This window comes from Salmo salar, chromosome ssa02, assembly GCF_905237065.1.
Source record: "Salmo salar chromosome ssa02, Ssal_v3.1, whole genome shotgun sequence".
Classification (NCBI taxonomy): domain Eukaryota; kingdom Metazoa; phylum Chordata; class Actinopteri; order Salmoniformes; family Salmonidae; genus Salmo; species Salmo salar.
Genome location: NC_059443.1, coordinates 8,945,233 through 8,960,285, shown reverse-complemented (window position 1 = coordinate 8,960,285; position 15,053 = coordinate 8,945,233). Strand labels below are relative to the sequence as shown.

Genomic DNA, 15,053 nt, shown 5'->3' with positions numbered 1-15,053 from the left:
GACCTATGACAGCAACATCTTCTCCGGTACATCACTGGTTATTATACCGTTTGTCCAGTAGATGGCGGTGTAGGTCAGCATTTCCCATTTCCCAGTTCCCGGAAGCCTCTCAAAGGATGCTCAGCTGACCTCAGACAAGTGACCTTTGACCCCACTACCCTGTTGCATAATTATCTCATGTGGCCATAACTCAACAGCATGCCATCATGTCAAATATGTGCTTTGATTGTAAAAAAGAAAAGAAAAAGAAACCAGGTAGGCTATGCTACAGCTGAACACCATCAGCTCTAAAATGCTTTACTATAGGCCTAACTCAGAACAACACTATAGACCTAACTCAGAACAACACTATAGACCTAACTCAGAACAACACTATAGACCTAACTCAGAACAACACTATAGACCTAACTCAGAACAACACTATAGACCTAACTCAGAACAACACTATAGACCTAACTCAGAACAACACCATAGACCTAACTCAGAACAACACTATAGACCTAACTCAGAACAACACTATAGACCTAACTCAGAACAACACCGTAGGCCTAACTCAGAACAACACTATAGACCTAACTCAGAACAACACCGTAGGCCTAACTCAGAACAACACTATAGACCTAACTCAGAACAACACTGTAGGCCTAACTCAGAACAACACTATAGACCTAACTCAGAACAACACTATAGACCTAACTCAGAACAACACTATAGACCTAACTCAGAACAACACTATAGGCCTAACTCAGAACAACACTATAGGCCTAACTCAGAACAACACTATAGACCTAACTCAGAACAACACTGTAGACCTAACTCAGAACAACACTATAGACCTAACTCAGAACAACACTGTAGACCTAACTCAGAACAACACTATAGACCTAACTCAGAACAACACTATAGACCTAACTCAGAACAACACTATAGGCCTAACTCAGAACAACACCATAGACCTAACTCAGAACAACACTATAGACCTAACTCAGAACAACACTATAGACCTAACTCAGAACAACACCATAGACCTAACTCAGAACAACACTATAGACCTAACTCAGAACAACACTATAGACCTAACTCAGAACAACACTATAGACCTAACTCAGAACAACACTATAGACCTAACTCAGAACAACACTATAGACCTAACTCAGAACAACACTATAGGCCTAACTCAGAACAACACTATAGACCTAACTCAGAACAACACTATTGACCTAACTCAGAACAACACTATAGGCCTAACTCAGAACAACACTATAGACCTAACTCAGAACAACACTATAGACCTAACTCAGAACAACACTATAGGCCTAACTCAGAACAACACTATAGGCCTAACTCAGAACAACACTATAGACCTAACTCAGAACAACACTATAGACCTAACTCAGAACAACACTATAGACCTAACTCAGAACAACACTATAGGCCTAACTCAGAACAACACTATAGGCCTAACTCAGAACAACACTATAGACCTAACTCAGAACAACACTATAGACCTAACTCAGAACAACACTATAGGCCTAACTCAGAACAACACTATAGACCTAACTCAGAACAACACTATAGGCCTAACTCAGAACAACACTATAGGCCTAACTCAGAACAACACTATAGACCTAACTCAGAACAACACTATAGGCCTAACTCAGAACAACACTATAGACCTAACTCAGAACAACACTATAGACCTAACTCAGAACAACACTATAGACCTAACTCAGAACAACACTATAGGCCTAACTCAGAACAACACTATAGGCCTAACTCAGAACAACACTATAGACCTAACTCAGAACAACACTATATGCCTAACTCAGAACAACACTATAGACCTAACTCAGAACAACACTATAGGCCTAACTCAGAACAACACTATAGACCTAACTCAGAACAACACTGTAGACCTAACTCAGAACAACACTATAGACCTAACTCAGAACAACACTATAGACCTAACTCAGAACAACACTATAGACATACAGCACTAAGAAGATCCAAATGCATATTCCCATGAAACTGATTGAGATCAAATGGTTGGCATGCAGATACCGCATGGACGTTTCACCGGTACAACTTGAAGAATTTTCATTCACAATTGACAGTGAGAAATGTGAAGGGAGGGTGACCATAAAACTGTGTAGAGGTAAAGATGCACATGTGCAGAACGGGATATGGATCTATCCTAAATCTGTCAGTTAAACTTTCAAATGAAAACATCTAAAAAGTAAACAAGTTAGTGGAGTCATTCAGAGTATAAACCAGCACACCACCCAGGGCTCAAGTTTATTACCTGGGAAACAGTGGCCGATGGCAACAAGGTATCATTACCAGTAATGCTCATGATTGTTTACATGTTATACTTTGAAATAATTGGCATGAATAATGACTAGGTATAATCTCAAGGAGACAGGTGTGGCCACAAACATGCATCATGCTCCTGTATGTGTAGTCATGGTGACAACTCCAGGGGAAGGTCTTTTGGAACCTACATCATAACCAAAGCTATTATTGATTCAAGTTTCTCCACCTCGTTCACATTCCCCACCATTGAAGGGGCAGTGATTGTTTAACCAGGGCTTTAGGAACACACTTATATCTTTCAAAAACAACAAAACAAACACATCTGCAGTTCGAGAGGTGGGGTTGTAATCGCTCATATGAGAGGACGCTCTTTTGGTCACAGAACGTGTCTGGTGTAGCTGTTTAAGATGGTGAGTAAGTGGCCTTTACCTCAGAGTAGCCCACGCTGAATGAACACCTTTACCTCAGAGTAGCCCACGCTGAATGAACACCTTTACCTCAGAGTAGGCCACGCTGAATGAACACCTTTACCTCAGAGTAGGCCGTGCTGAATGAACACCTTTACTGCAGAGTAGGCCATGCTAAATGAACACCTTTACCTCAGAGTAGGCATGCTGAATGAACACCTTTACCTCAGAGTAGGCCATGCTGAATGAACACCTTTACCTCAGAGTAGCCCACGCTGAATGAACACCTTTACCTCAGAGTAAGCCGTGCTGAATGAACACCTTTACCGCAGAGTAGGCCGTGCTGAATGAACACCTTTACCTCAGAGTAGGCCGTGCTGAATGAACACCTTTACCTCAGAGTAGGCCGTGCTGAATGAACACCTTTACCTCAGAGTAGGCCATGCTGAATGATCACCTTTACCTCAGATTAGGCCATGCTGAATGAACACCTTTACCTCAGAGTAGGCCGTGCTGAATGAACACCTTTACCGCAGAGTAGGCCGTGCTGAATGAACACCTTTACCTCAGAGTAGCCCACGCTGAATGAACACCTTTACCTCAGAGTAGGCCGTGCTGAATGAACACCTTTACCTCAGAGTAGGCCGTGCTGAATGAACACCTTTACCTCAGAGTAGGCCATGCTGAATGATCACCTTTACCTCAGAGTAGGCCATGCTGAATGAACACCTTTACCTCAGAGTAGCCCACGCTGAATGAACACCTTTACCTCAGAGTAGGCCGTGCTGAATGATCACCTTTACCGCAGAGTAGCCCACGCTGAATGATCACCTGTCCATTATCAATCCCAGAGACGGGCAAGTTTTTGAATGCATGATAGAGGTCAATGAACGAGACAAACATTTTAGCCTACCTACTTACAGAAGTTGTGTATCAAGCCTTTTTTTAAATGTCAGTTTCGTGATCTGATCAATATGATCCAATCTGATCAAGGTTTGTTACTTCTACATTTTGTATTAAAATGTGTCTCTTATCTGTCCACTGTGTCCACATTGTGACCAGATTAGTTGGTGCCTCCCTGTATGCAAATAATTTATTTAAAAAAAAACATACATTTACATACATATACATTTTAGACAGTTACGAATACCATTAGTCAATGGTGCTACCTGTCAGTGGTTTTAGAGACCAGTATAATGATGATTTAAACGGTTTGACCATCCAGATCTGTTTACACTCGATTGATATCCAGACACAATGGGTGCCGGACTACCTCTGGAGGTGGTTAAGGAAGATCTGATCACAATCAGATCACAATGGGTCTTTTAATCATCTACACCTGTCTGAAAATGTGGGCAGAATCAGAATGTGGACAATATCAGGACAAAGGGCGCATGTTAGAATGTTTTTTTTGTTTGTTTACGTCCAAAATGACAAATGGCACCATATTCCCTCAAATGGCACCCTATTCCCTATATATAGTGCACTACTTTTGACTAGAATCCTGGGGTACTATGAGTCCTGGTCAAAAGTAGCGCACTATAAAGGGAAACCTGAGCCATCCTCAGAAAGCATACCTGGGACAATTCGGGGGTGCGCTCTCATGATGACTATCTACGTCACGGAAAAGATGCTGTCAACGGTACCCAATCCCGCCTCTGAACATGAGATGTCCTCCACGGCTCAGTGTTCTGATTTGAAACTGTACTTGTCATTTACACATCGCCCCGCCCCCTCATAAACCGCTTAGCTGAGAAGGAGGCTGGCTGCGGCTGCACGCACTTCGGAAACATTCAATTCACGATGGTGTCAGTCTGGAGACGGGAAGAAAGCTGCTAGTACTGTACGTTCAAGTTGTCATTTTAAAACGTTGTTTTTCATTTATTTATACGCAAAATATAAATTATAGTCTTCTATTATTCGCCACCTAATAACACATTAGTTCAGCGCAAATATTTTACTCTCGTTTATCGTCTTTCGGAATCAAAACCTCAGTAGAAACTTTGCAAAGGTGAGTCCCATGTTGTTTTATTGTATTGTCACTAGGCCTAAATACTTTATGCTAATTAGTCTGATGTAGCCTGACCGATATTCAGTATTTAAGCATATGACAGTATTTTAACTGATTTGTTACAACTTTATAGTAAGCCTATTCGTTTTAGCTGCGCATAATCCTTCCAATTGAAGTGCTACTCCCATGCTCCAGCCGTGCATAATGCTTCACACTTTCACTTGCAGCAGCCAACCTATCTTTCTGTGAATAGACTACTGAACTGCGTGTACAGTTAGGTCCTGTCCCAGCTAAGTGCAGCGCATACATTATTCAATTGACCTTATGCTGTTATAAGAATACTGTATAACTACCTACCACCAGACTGTTATTGCTCAAGGGAATGGAATGAAATGAAATAAAATAGATGAGAAAATAATGGAATGGAATGGAATAGAACTTTAGACCTTCATGATCATTTCAGATCATGTATGATACAGTGATTGGACAGACTTCTCTCAAAGATTATATGAAAACTCAAAAACCCATCAAACTCTCTGTTCAACTAGTTGCTCTTTTAATAGTTTCAGATTTTTATCAGGAAACAAGATACCCATGGATCCTTTACTGTTTCCATGGAAACTCCTCTCCTTTGGAACATTCCTTTATCATGTAGTGGATTATCCATATCTTCCATGCTAGCTTCCTTACATGTGTACTTCATTATTACAGTCATCACAGAATCTAAGCAGCAAAAGACTAATAGTGTGAATAATTTATTACGTGTGTGTGTGTGTGTGTGTGTGTGTGTGTGTGTGTGTGTGTGTGTGTGTGTGTGTGTGTGTGTGTGTGTGTGTGTGTATAATATGCCACAAGCATTTCGCTACACCCACAATAACATCTGCTAAATATGTGTATGCGACCAATGCATGTGATTTGATATTACAGGGAGGTGTTGTGGGAATGAACCATTTTCAGATTATCTGGCTGTGTGCCCAGTAGTCAATAAGCACTTCAGACAATAGTGTTGTTGAATGAAATTATACTTATTGACCTTGTGGTTGTAAGAACAACACATGAGTATAACTGAATGGCGTATCACTATCAGACTCTACACTTGTAAATGGTGTCTTTTCCTCACAGAGACCACGGCACCATTTACATTCCAGTTATTTACACATCACATAATGAGGTTAAAGCATTTATCAGAACCTATCTGCTCAGTCAGGTATTCTAACCAGCAAGCCTCTCCAACACTGTTCTCTTCAGTCTCATCAACAGGGTAGCCTTTCTCATGTGTCTCCAACACTGTTCTCTTCAGTCTCATCAACAGGGTAGCCTTTCTCATGTGTCTCCAACACTGTTCTCTTCAGTCTCATCAACAGTGTAGCCTTTCTCATGTGTCTCCAACACTGTTCTCTTCAGTCTCATCAACAGTGTAGCCTTTCTCATGTGTCTCCAACACTGTTCTCTTCAGTCTCATCAACAGTGTAGCCTTTCTCATGTGTCTCCAACACTGTTCTCTTCAGTCTCATCAACAGTGTAGCCTTTCTCATGTGTCTCCAACACTGTTCTCTTCAGTCTCATCAACAGTGTAGCCTTTCTCATGTGTCTCCAACACTGTTCTCTTCAGTCTCATCAACAGTGTAGCCTTTCTCATGTGTCTCCAACACTGTTCTCTTCAGTCTCATCAACAGTGTAGCCTTTCTCATGTGTCTCCAACACTGTTCTCTTCAGTCTCATCAACAGTGTAGCCTTTCTCATGTGTCTCCAACACTGTTCTCTTCAGTCTCATCAACAGGGTAGCCTTTCTCATGTGTCTCCAACACTGTTCTCTTCAGTCTCATCAACAGTGTAGCCTTTCTCATGTGTCTCCAACACTGTTCTCTTCAGTCTCATCAACAGTGTAGCCTTTCTCATGTGTCTCCAACACTGTTCTCTTCAGTCTCATCTTTTCTCAGGTGCTGTGTGTTGGTAGTTGTTTATTGTGGAAAGAAGGGTTACTGGTTGAATATATGGGGCTATACATTCAGTATGTTTGGAAAGAATGTCTGTCATTGAGTTTAGCCCAGGGTTTGCCTGACCTGTGAGGTAGGTGTGCTTTCAGTGCCTGCTTTGCTCCTGACCTAACGTCCATGCTCTTTCCATTCCCTCAGCCTTTAGCCCAGAGGCATTTTGACTGCATTTCTGTGTAGTGTGCACTCTAACTCTGTTCCATCTCATATTGCTCAAATAAACAGCAAATCTGGTTAAAAAAACAGATAAAGCAACAGCTCACGGCACAACGCCTCTCCCCTATTTGTCCTAGATAGTTTGTGTGTATCTACTGATATGTATGCCACGTGTGCCTTTTTACAATGTTTTACTGTATGTAGTTCTGTCCTTAAGCTGTTCTTGTCTATTAATGTTCTGTATTATTATTTCATGTTTTGTGTGGACCCCAGGAAGAGTAGCTGCTGCTTTTGCAACAGCTAATGGGATCCGAATAAAATACCAAATACCAAAAAAGACCCTAAGGAAACCTAGGGTGTGTCCAAAATGGCCCCTTATTCCCTATGTAGTAGATTATCTTTGACCAGGGCCCAAACTATGTAGTGTAGTATCTTTTACCAGGGCCCAAAATATATAGGTGATTATCTTTGACCAGGGCACACACTATGTAGTGGATTATCTTTGACCAGGGCCCACACTATGTAGTGGATTATCTTTGACCAGGGCCCACACTATGTAGTGGATTATCTTTGACCAGGGCACACACTATGTAGTGGATTATCTTTGACCAGGGCACACACTATGTAGTGGATTATCTTTGACCAGGGCCCACACTATTTAGTGGATTATCTTTGACCAGGGCCCACACTATGTAGTGGATTATCTTTGACCAGGGCCCACACTATGTAGTGGATTATCTTTGACCGGGGCCCCCACTATATAGGTGATTATCTTTGACCAGGGCCGCCACTATATAGGTGATTATCTTTGACCAGGGCCCACACTATATAGGTGATTATCTTTGACCAGGGCCCACACTATATAGGTGATTATCTTTGACCAGGGCCCACACTATGTAGTGGATTATCTTTGACCAGGGCCCACACTATATAGGTGATTATCTTTGACCAGGGCCCACACTATGTAGTGGATTATCTTTGACCAGGGCCCCCACTATATAGGTGATTATCTTTGACCAGGGCCGCCACTATATAGGTGATTATCTTTGACCAGGGCCCACACTATATAGGTGATTATCTTTGACCAGGGCCCACACTATATAGGTGATTATCTTTGACCAGGGCCCACACTATGTAGTGGATTATCTTTGACCAGGGCCCACACTATATAGGGTGCCATTTGAGATGCAGCCCTAGACTTAACAGGATGTGATCAATTATCCTGGATATAAAAAGTGGGGATTGGAGAACGTAGCTCAGTCCAGGAGGTCACCTTCACTGTGATATTCTGTCTAAACAGCTTTAGTTCACCATTGTCCTTTACATGCTAGAATCTTCCATTACTGTTGAGCTGACATGGAGGCCATAGGTTGTGATTATTAAACACTATATATATATATATATATATATATATATATATATATATATATATATATATACAAAAGTATGTGGACACCCCTTCTAATTAGTGGATTTGGCTATTTCAGCCACACCCGTTGCTGACAGGTGAATAACATCGAGCACACAGCCATGCAATCTCCATAGACAAACATTGCCAGTAGAATGGCCTTACTGAAGAGCTCAGTGACTTTAAAACGTGGCACTGTCATAGGATGCCACCTTTCCAACAAGTCAGTTCATCAAATGTCTGCCCTGCTAGAGCTGCTCCGGTCAACTGTAAGTGCTGTTATTGTGAAGTGGAAACGTCTAGGAGCAACAACATCTCAGCCGTGAAGTGGTAGGCCACACAAGCTCACAGAACAAGACCGCTGAGTGCTGAAGTGCGTAGTGCGTAAAAATAGTCTGTCCTCGGTTGCAACACTCACTACCGAGTTCCAAACTGCCTCTGGAAGCAACGTCAGCACAAGAACTGTTCATCGGGAGCTTCATGAAATGGGTTTCCATGGCCGAGCAGCCGCACACAAGCCTAAGATCACCATGCGCAATGCCAAGCGTCCCCTGGAGTGGTGTAAAGGTCGCCACCATTGGACTCTGGAGCAGTGGAAACGTATCCTCTGGAGCGATGAATCACGCTTCACCATCTGGCAGTCAGACAGGACAAATCTGGGTTTGGCGGATGCCAGCAGAACATTACTTGCCTGAATGCATAGTACCGACTAAAGTTTGGTTAAGGAGGAATAATGGTCTGGGGCTGTTTTTCATGGTTTGGGCTAGGCTCCTTAGTTCCAATGAAGGGAAATCTTAACGCTACAGCATACAATGACATTCTAGACAATTCTGTGCTTCCAACTTTGTGGCAACACTTTAGGGAAGGCCCTTTCCTGTTTCAGCATGACAATGCCCCCATGCACAAAGCAAGGTCCATACAGAAATGGTTTGTTGAGATTTGTGTGGAAGAACTTGACTTGCCTGCACAGAGCCCTGACCTCAACCCATCGAACATCTTTGGGATGAATTGGAACCCCGACTGCGAACCTCACAGTGCCCGACCTCACTAATGCTCTTGTGGCTGAATTGAATGCAAGTCCCCGCTGCAGTGGAGGCTGGTATAGCAGCAAATGGGGGGGGACAAACTCCATATTAATGCCCATGATTTTGGAATGAGATGTTCGATGAGCAAGTGTCCACATACTTTTGGCCATGTACTGTATAATATATAATAATGGCAGCATAATGCCATATTATATGGACATGATGTGTGAAGAAGGAAGTTAACCCACTGTTTCGTGGTAGACCGTCATTGTAAATAGGAATTTGTTATTAACTGACTTGCCAAGCTAAATAAAGGTGAAATGTTTGTTTTAAACTGTACAGAGAATAGGGTGCATTTGAGACACCGGCTCTGTCTTAACCCCTCAGTTCCGTTCCCTGCCTGCAGCAGCAGCCTCACAGCAGCATGAACCACTGGATTCTGAATAACTACTGCAGTTTTACAGGTCACCTGCTCACTGTACTGGAGGTCTGCATCGTGCTGCATTGCCCTCTGTTCAACAGACGTTTCCTGCAACCCAGCCTGAGGCTCGAATGGCACACTATTCCCTACATAGTGCACTACTTTTGACCATAGGCCCTGACTGAAAGTAGTGCACTATGTAGGAAATAGGATGCCATTTGGGAGGTGGCCTCTGCCATACCTCAGGATATCAGCCTCAGAGATGAATCAGACAATGGTACAGTCATAGTTAGCCTAGTTACCATGGACACTGATGTGTGAATGAGGTGTCAGCCATGGCAATGTGGTCGTGTGGGTAATATATGTATTATAGGAGTCTCTTCAGACCTATATTTAGTAGCTATAGCCAATGACTATTAGAGCTATAACTCCAGGTTAACTCCAGTTCCCCCTCTCAAAAGAGCTTTGTAGCCACAGGGGTGTAGACTGGTTTAGAAATGGGTCAATAAAACAACTGTTTGTACCAAGCTCAGCAGGACTCTGGGCTCCGTGCTGCGTATCTGAAGAGACAAATCTCAACTCCCTGTGGCTCAGTTGGTAGAGCATGGTGTTTGCAACGCCAGGGTTGTGGGTTCGATTCCCACGGGGACCAGTACGGTGGATTATATATTTTTTTTAAATGAATGAAATGAAATGTATGCATTCACTACTGTAAGTCGCTCTGGATAAGAGTGTCTGCTAAATGACTAAAATGTAAATGTAGACAGAAAGGATATTTGTGAATGCAGGTGGACGATGCGCAGGCAGGTGGATGAGCAGAGCAGCTGTTGACAGTAATACCCATAATACACAGTGGCAGGTGTTGCCTCCTACGAGGGTGGGTACATGCATAATACATGGTGGTCGGAAATGTAGATCATGTCCCAAATAACACCCTATTCCCTACAGAGTGCACTACTATTGACCAGAGCCCTATGGGCCTTCATCACAAGTAGTTCCCTATATAAGGAACAGGGTGGCATTTGGGTACAGGTGAGTGTGGTTTCAGGTGGTGGATAACAGTCTCACTAGGGAGGGATGCGTGGGTGTAACTTACCACTGCTACTCTAATCTGTTCAAGTTCTGATTTCACACGTGTTATCGTGACTAAATACATTTCGTGATTAATGAGTGGAGATTTAGGTCTACACCAATGTGATTAATGAATGGAGATTTAGGTCTACACCAATGTGATTAATGAATGGAGATTTAGGTCTACATCAATGTGATTAATGAGTGGAGATTTAGGTCTACACCAATGTGATTAATGAATGGAGATTTAGGTCTACACCAATGTGATTAATGAATGGAGATTTAGGTCTACACCAATGTGATTAATGAGTGGAGATTTAGGTCTACACCAATGTGATTAATGAGTGGAGATTTAGGTCTACACCAATGTGATTCATGACTGGAGATTTAGGTCTACACCAATGTGATTAATGAGTGGAGATTTAGGTCTACACCAATGTGATTAATGAGCGGAGATTTAGGTCTACACCAATGTGATTAATGAGTGGAGATTTAGGTCTACACCAATGTGATTAATGAGTGGAGATTTAGGTCTACACCAATGTGATTAATGAATGGAGATTTAGGTCTACACCAATGTGATTAATGAGTGGAGATTTAGGTCTACACCAATGTGATTAATGAGCGGAGATTTAGGTCTACACCATTGTGATTAATGAGCGGAGATTTAGGTCTACACCAATGTGATTAATGAGTGGAGATTTAGGTCTACACCATTGTGATTAATGAGCGGAGATTTAGGTCTACACCAATGTGATTAATGAGTGGAGATTTAGGTCTACACCAATGTGATTAATGAGTGGAGATTTAGGTCTACACCAATGTGATTAATGAGTGGAGATTTAGGTCTACACCAATGTGATTAATGAGTGGAGATTTAGGTCTACACCAATGTGATTAATGAGTGGAGATTTAGGTCTACACCAATGTGATTAATGAGTGGAGATTTAGGTCTACACCAATGTGATTAATGAGTGGAGATTTAGGTCTACACCAATGTGATTAATGAGTGGAGATTTAGGTCTACACCAATGTGATTAATGAGTGGAGATTTAGATCTACACCAATGTGATTAATGAATGGAGATTTAGGTCTACACAAATGTGATTAATGAGTGGAGATTTAGGTCTACACCAATGTGATTAATGAGTGGAGATTTAGGTCTACACCAATGTGATTAATGAGTGGAGATTTAGGTCTACACCAATGTGATTAATGAGTGGAGATTTAGGTCTACACCAATGTGATTCATGACTGGAGATTTAGGTCTACACCAATGTGATTAATGAATGGAGATTTAGATCTACACCAATGTGATTAATGAATGGAGATTTAGGTCTACACCAATGTGATTAATGAGTGGAGATTTAGGTCTACACCAATGTGATTAATGAGTGGAGATTTAGGTCTACACCAATGTGATTAATGAGTGGAGATTTAGGTCTACACCAATGTGATTAATGAATGGAGATTTAGGTCTACACCAATGTGATTAATGAGCACAGGAGGTTGGTTTAATTGGGGAGGACAGGCTCGTGGAAATGGCTGGAGCAGGAATGGGTGGAATGGTATCAAATACACCAAACACATGGTTTACATGGTTTATATGGTTTACATGGTTTATATGGTTTATATGGTTTACATGGTTTACATGGTTTATATGGTTTATATGGTTTATGTTGTTTACATGGTTTATATGGTTTACAAGGTTTACATGGTTTACATGGTTTATATGGTTTACATGGTTTACATGGTTTATATGGTTTACATGGTTTATATGGTTTACATGGTTTATATGGTTTACATGGTTTACATGGTTTATATGGTTTATATGGTTTACATGGTTTATGTTGTTTACATGGTTTATATGGTTTATATGGTTTATATGGTTTACATGGTTTACATGGTTTACATGGTTTATATGGTTTACATGGTTTACATGGTTTACATGGTTTACATGGTTTATATGGTTTACCTTGTTTACAAGGTTTATATGGTTTATATGGTTTACATGGTTTACATGGTTTACATGGTTTACATGGTTTACATGGTTTATATGGTTTACATGGTTTACATGGTTTACAAGGTTTATATGGTTTATGTTGTTTACATGGTTTATATGGTTTATATGGTTTATATGGTTTACATGGTTTACATGGTTTACATGGTTTATATGGTTTACATGGTTTACATGGTTTACATGGTTTACATGGTTTACATGGTTTATATGGTTTACATGGTTTATATGGTTTATATGGTTTACATGGTTTACATGGTTTATATGGTTTACATGGTTTACATGGTTTACATGGTTTATATGGTTTACATGGAAAACATGGTTTATATGGTTTATATGGTTTATATGGTTTATATGGTTTACATGGTTTATATGGTTTACATGGTTTATATGGTTTACATGGTTTACATGGTTTATATGGTTTACATGGTTTACATGGTTTACATGGTTTATATGGTTTACATGGTTTACATGGTTTACATGGTTTATATGGTTTACATGGTTTATATGGTTTATATGGTTTACATGGTTTACATGGTTTATATGGTTTACATGGTTTACATGGTTTACATGGTTTATATGGTTTACATGGTTTACATGGTTTACATGGTTTACATGGTTTATATGGTTTATATGGTTTACATGGTGTACATGGTTTATATGGTTTACATGGTTTATATGGTTTACATGGTTTATATGGTTTACATGGTTTACATGGTTTACATGGTTTACATGGTTTATATGGTTTATATGGTTTACATGGTTTACATGGTTTATATGGTTTATATGGTTTACATGGTTTACATGGTTTACATGGTTTACATGGTTTATATGGTTTATATGGTTTACATGGTTTACATGGTTTATATGGTTTATATGGTTTACATGGTTTACATGGTTTACATGGTTTACATGGTTTACATGGTTTATATGGTTTACATGGTTTATATGGTTTATATGGTTTACATGGTTTACATGGTTTACATGGTTTACATGGTTTACATGGTTTATATGGTTTATATGGTTTACATGGTTTACATGGTTTACATGGTTTACAAGGTTTATATGGTTTATGTTGTTTACATGGTTTATATGGTTTACATGGTTTATATGGTTTACATGGTTTATATGGTTTACATGGTTTACATGGTTTATATGGTTTATATGGTTTCTGTTGTTTACATGGTTTATATGGTTTATATGGTTTACATGGTTTATATGGTTTACATGGTTTATATGGTTTACATGGTTTATATGGTTTACATGGTTTACATGGTTTACATGGTTTACATGGTTTACATGGTTTATATGGTTTATATGGTTTATATGGTTTATGTTGTTTACATGGTTTATATGGTTTACATGGTTTATATGGTTTACATGGTTTATATGGTTTATATGGTTTATGTTGTTTACATGGTTTATATGGTTTATATGGTTTATATGGTTTACATGGTTTATATGGTTTATATGGTTTACATGGTTTACATGGTTTACATGGTTTACATGGTTTATATGGTTTATATGGTTTATATGGTTTACATGGTTTACATGGTTTATATGGTTTATGTTGTTTACATGGTTTACATGGTTTATATGGTTTATATGGTTTATATGGTTTATGTTGTTTACATGGTTTATATGGTTTACATGGTTTACATGGTTTATATGGTTTACATGGTTTATATGGTTTACATGGTTTACATGGTTTACATGGTTTATATGGTTTACATGGTTTATATGGTTTACATGGTTTACATGGTTTATATGGTTTATGTTGTTTACATGGTTTACATGGTTTATATGGTTTATATGGTTTATATGGTTTATGTTGTTTACATGGTTTACATGGTTTATATGGTTTACATGGTTTATATGGTTTACATGGTTTACAAGGTTTATATGGTTTACATGGTTTACATGGTTTATATGGTTTACATGGTTTACATGGTTTACATGGTTTACATGGTTTATATGGTTTATATGGTTTATATGGTTTACATGGTTTACATGGTTTACATGGTTTACATGGTTTACATGTGTTTGATGCCATTCCATTCACTCCATTCCAGCCATTATTTTGATCCATCCTCCCCTCTGCAGCCTTAGTTAGTGGGGGAGTCATAATCAGATTTCTACTCATTAGGATTCATATGAGCAATCACATGAACACACAGTAATTCTTCCTCTTGCCTCACGACTCAGTCCAATCTTAGCCGTCACATTGTGG

At 39.9% G+C, this 15,053-nt stretch overlaps 1 protein-coding gene across 1 annotated transcript in view; it reads left to right on the top strand.

The window, feature by feature from the left end:
* Positions 1-4,482: 4,482 nt before the first annotated feature.
* Positions 4,483-15,053, top strand: part of LOC123727807 (oxysterol-binding protein-related protein 3-like) — a 142,205-nt gene continuing 131,634 nt past the window's right edge. Inside the window, 1 exon segment of the mRNA XM_045697150.1 lies at positions 4,483-4,731. The gene's annotated coding sequence lies outside the window, so the exon portion shown is untranslated.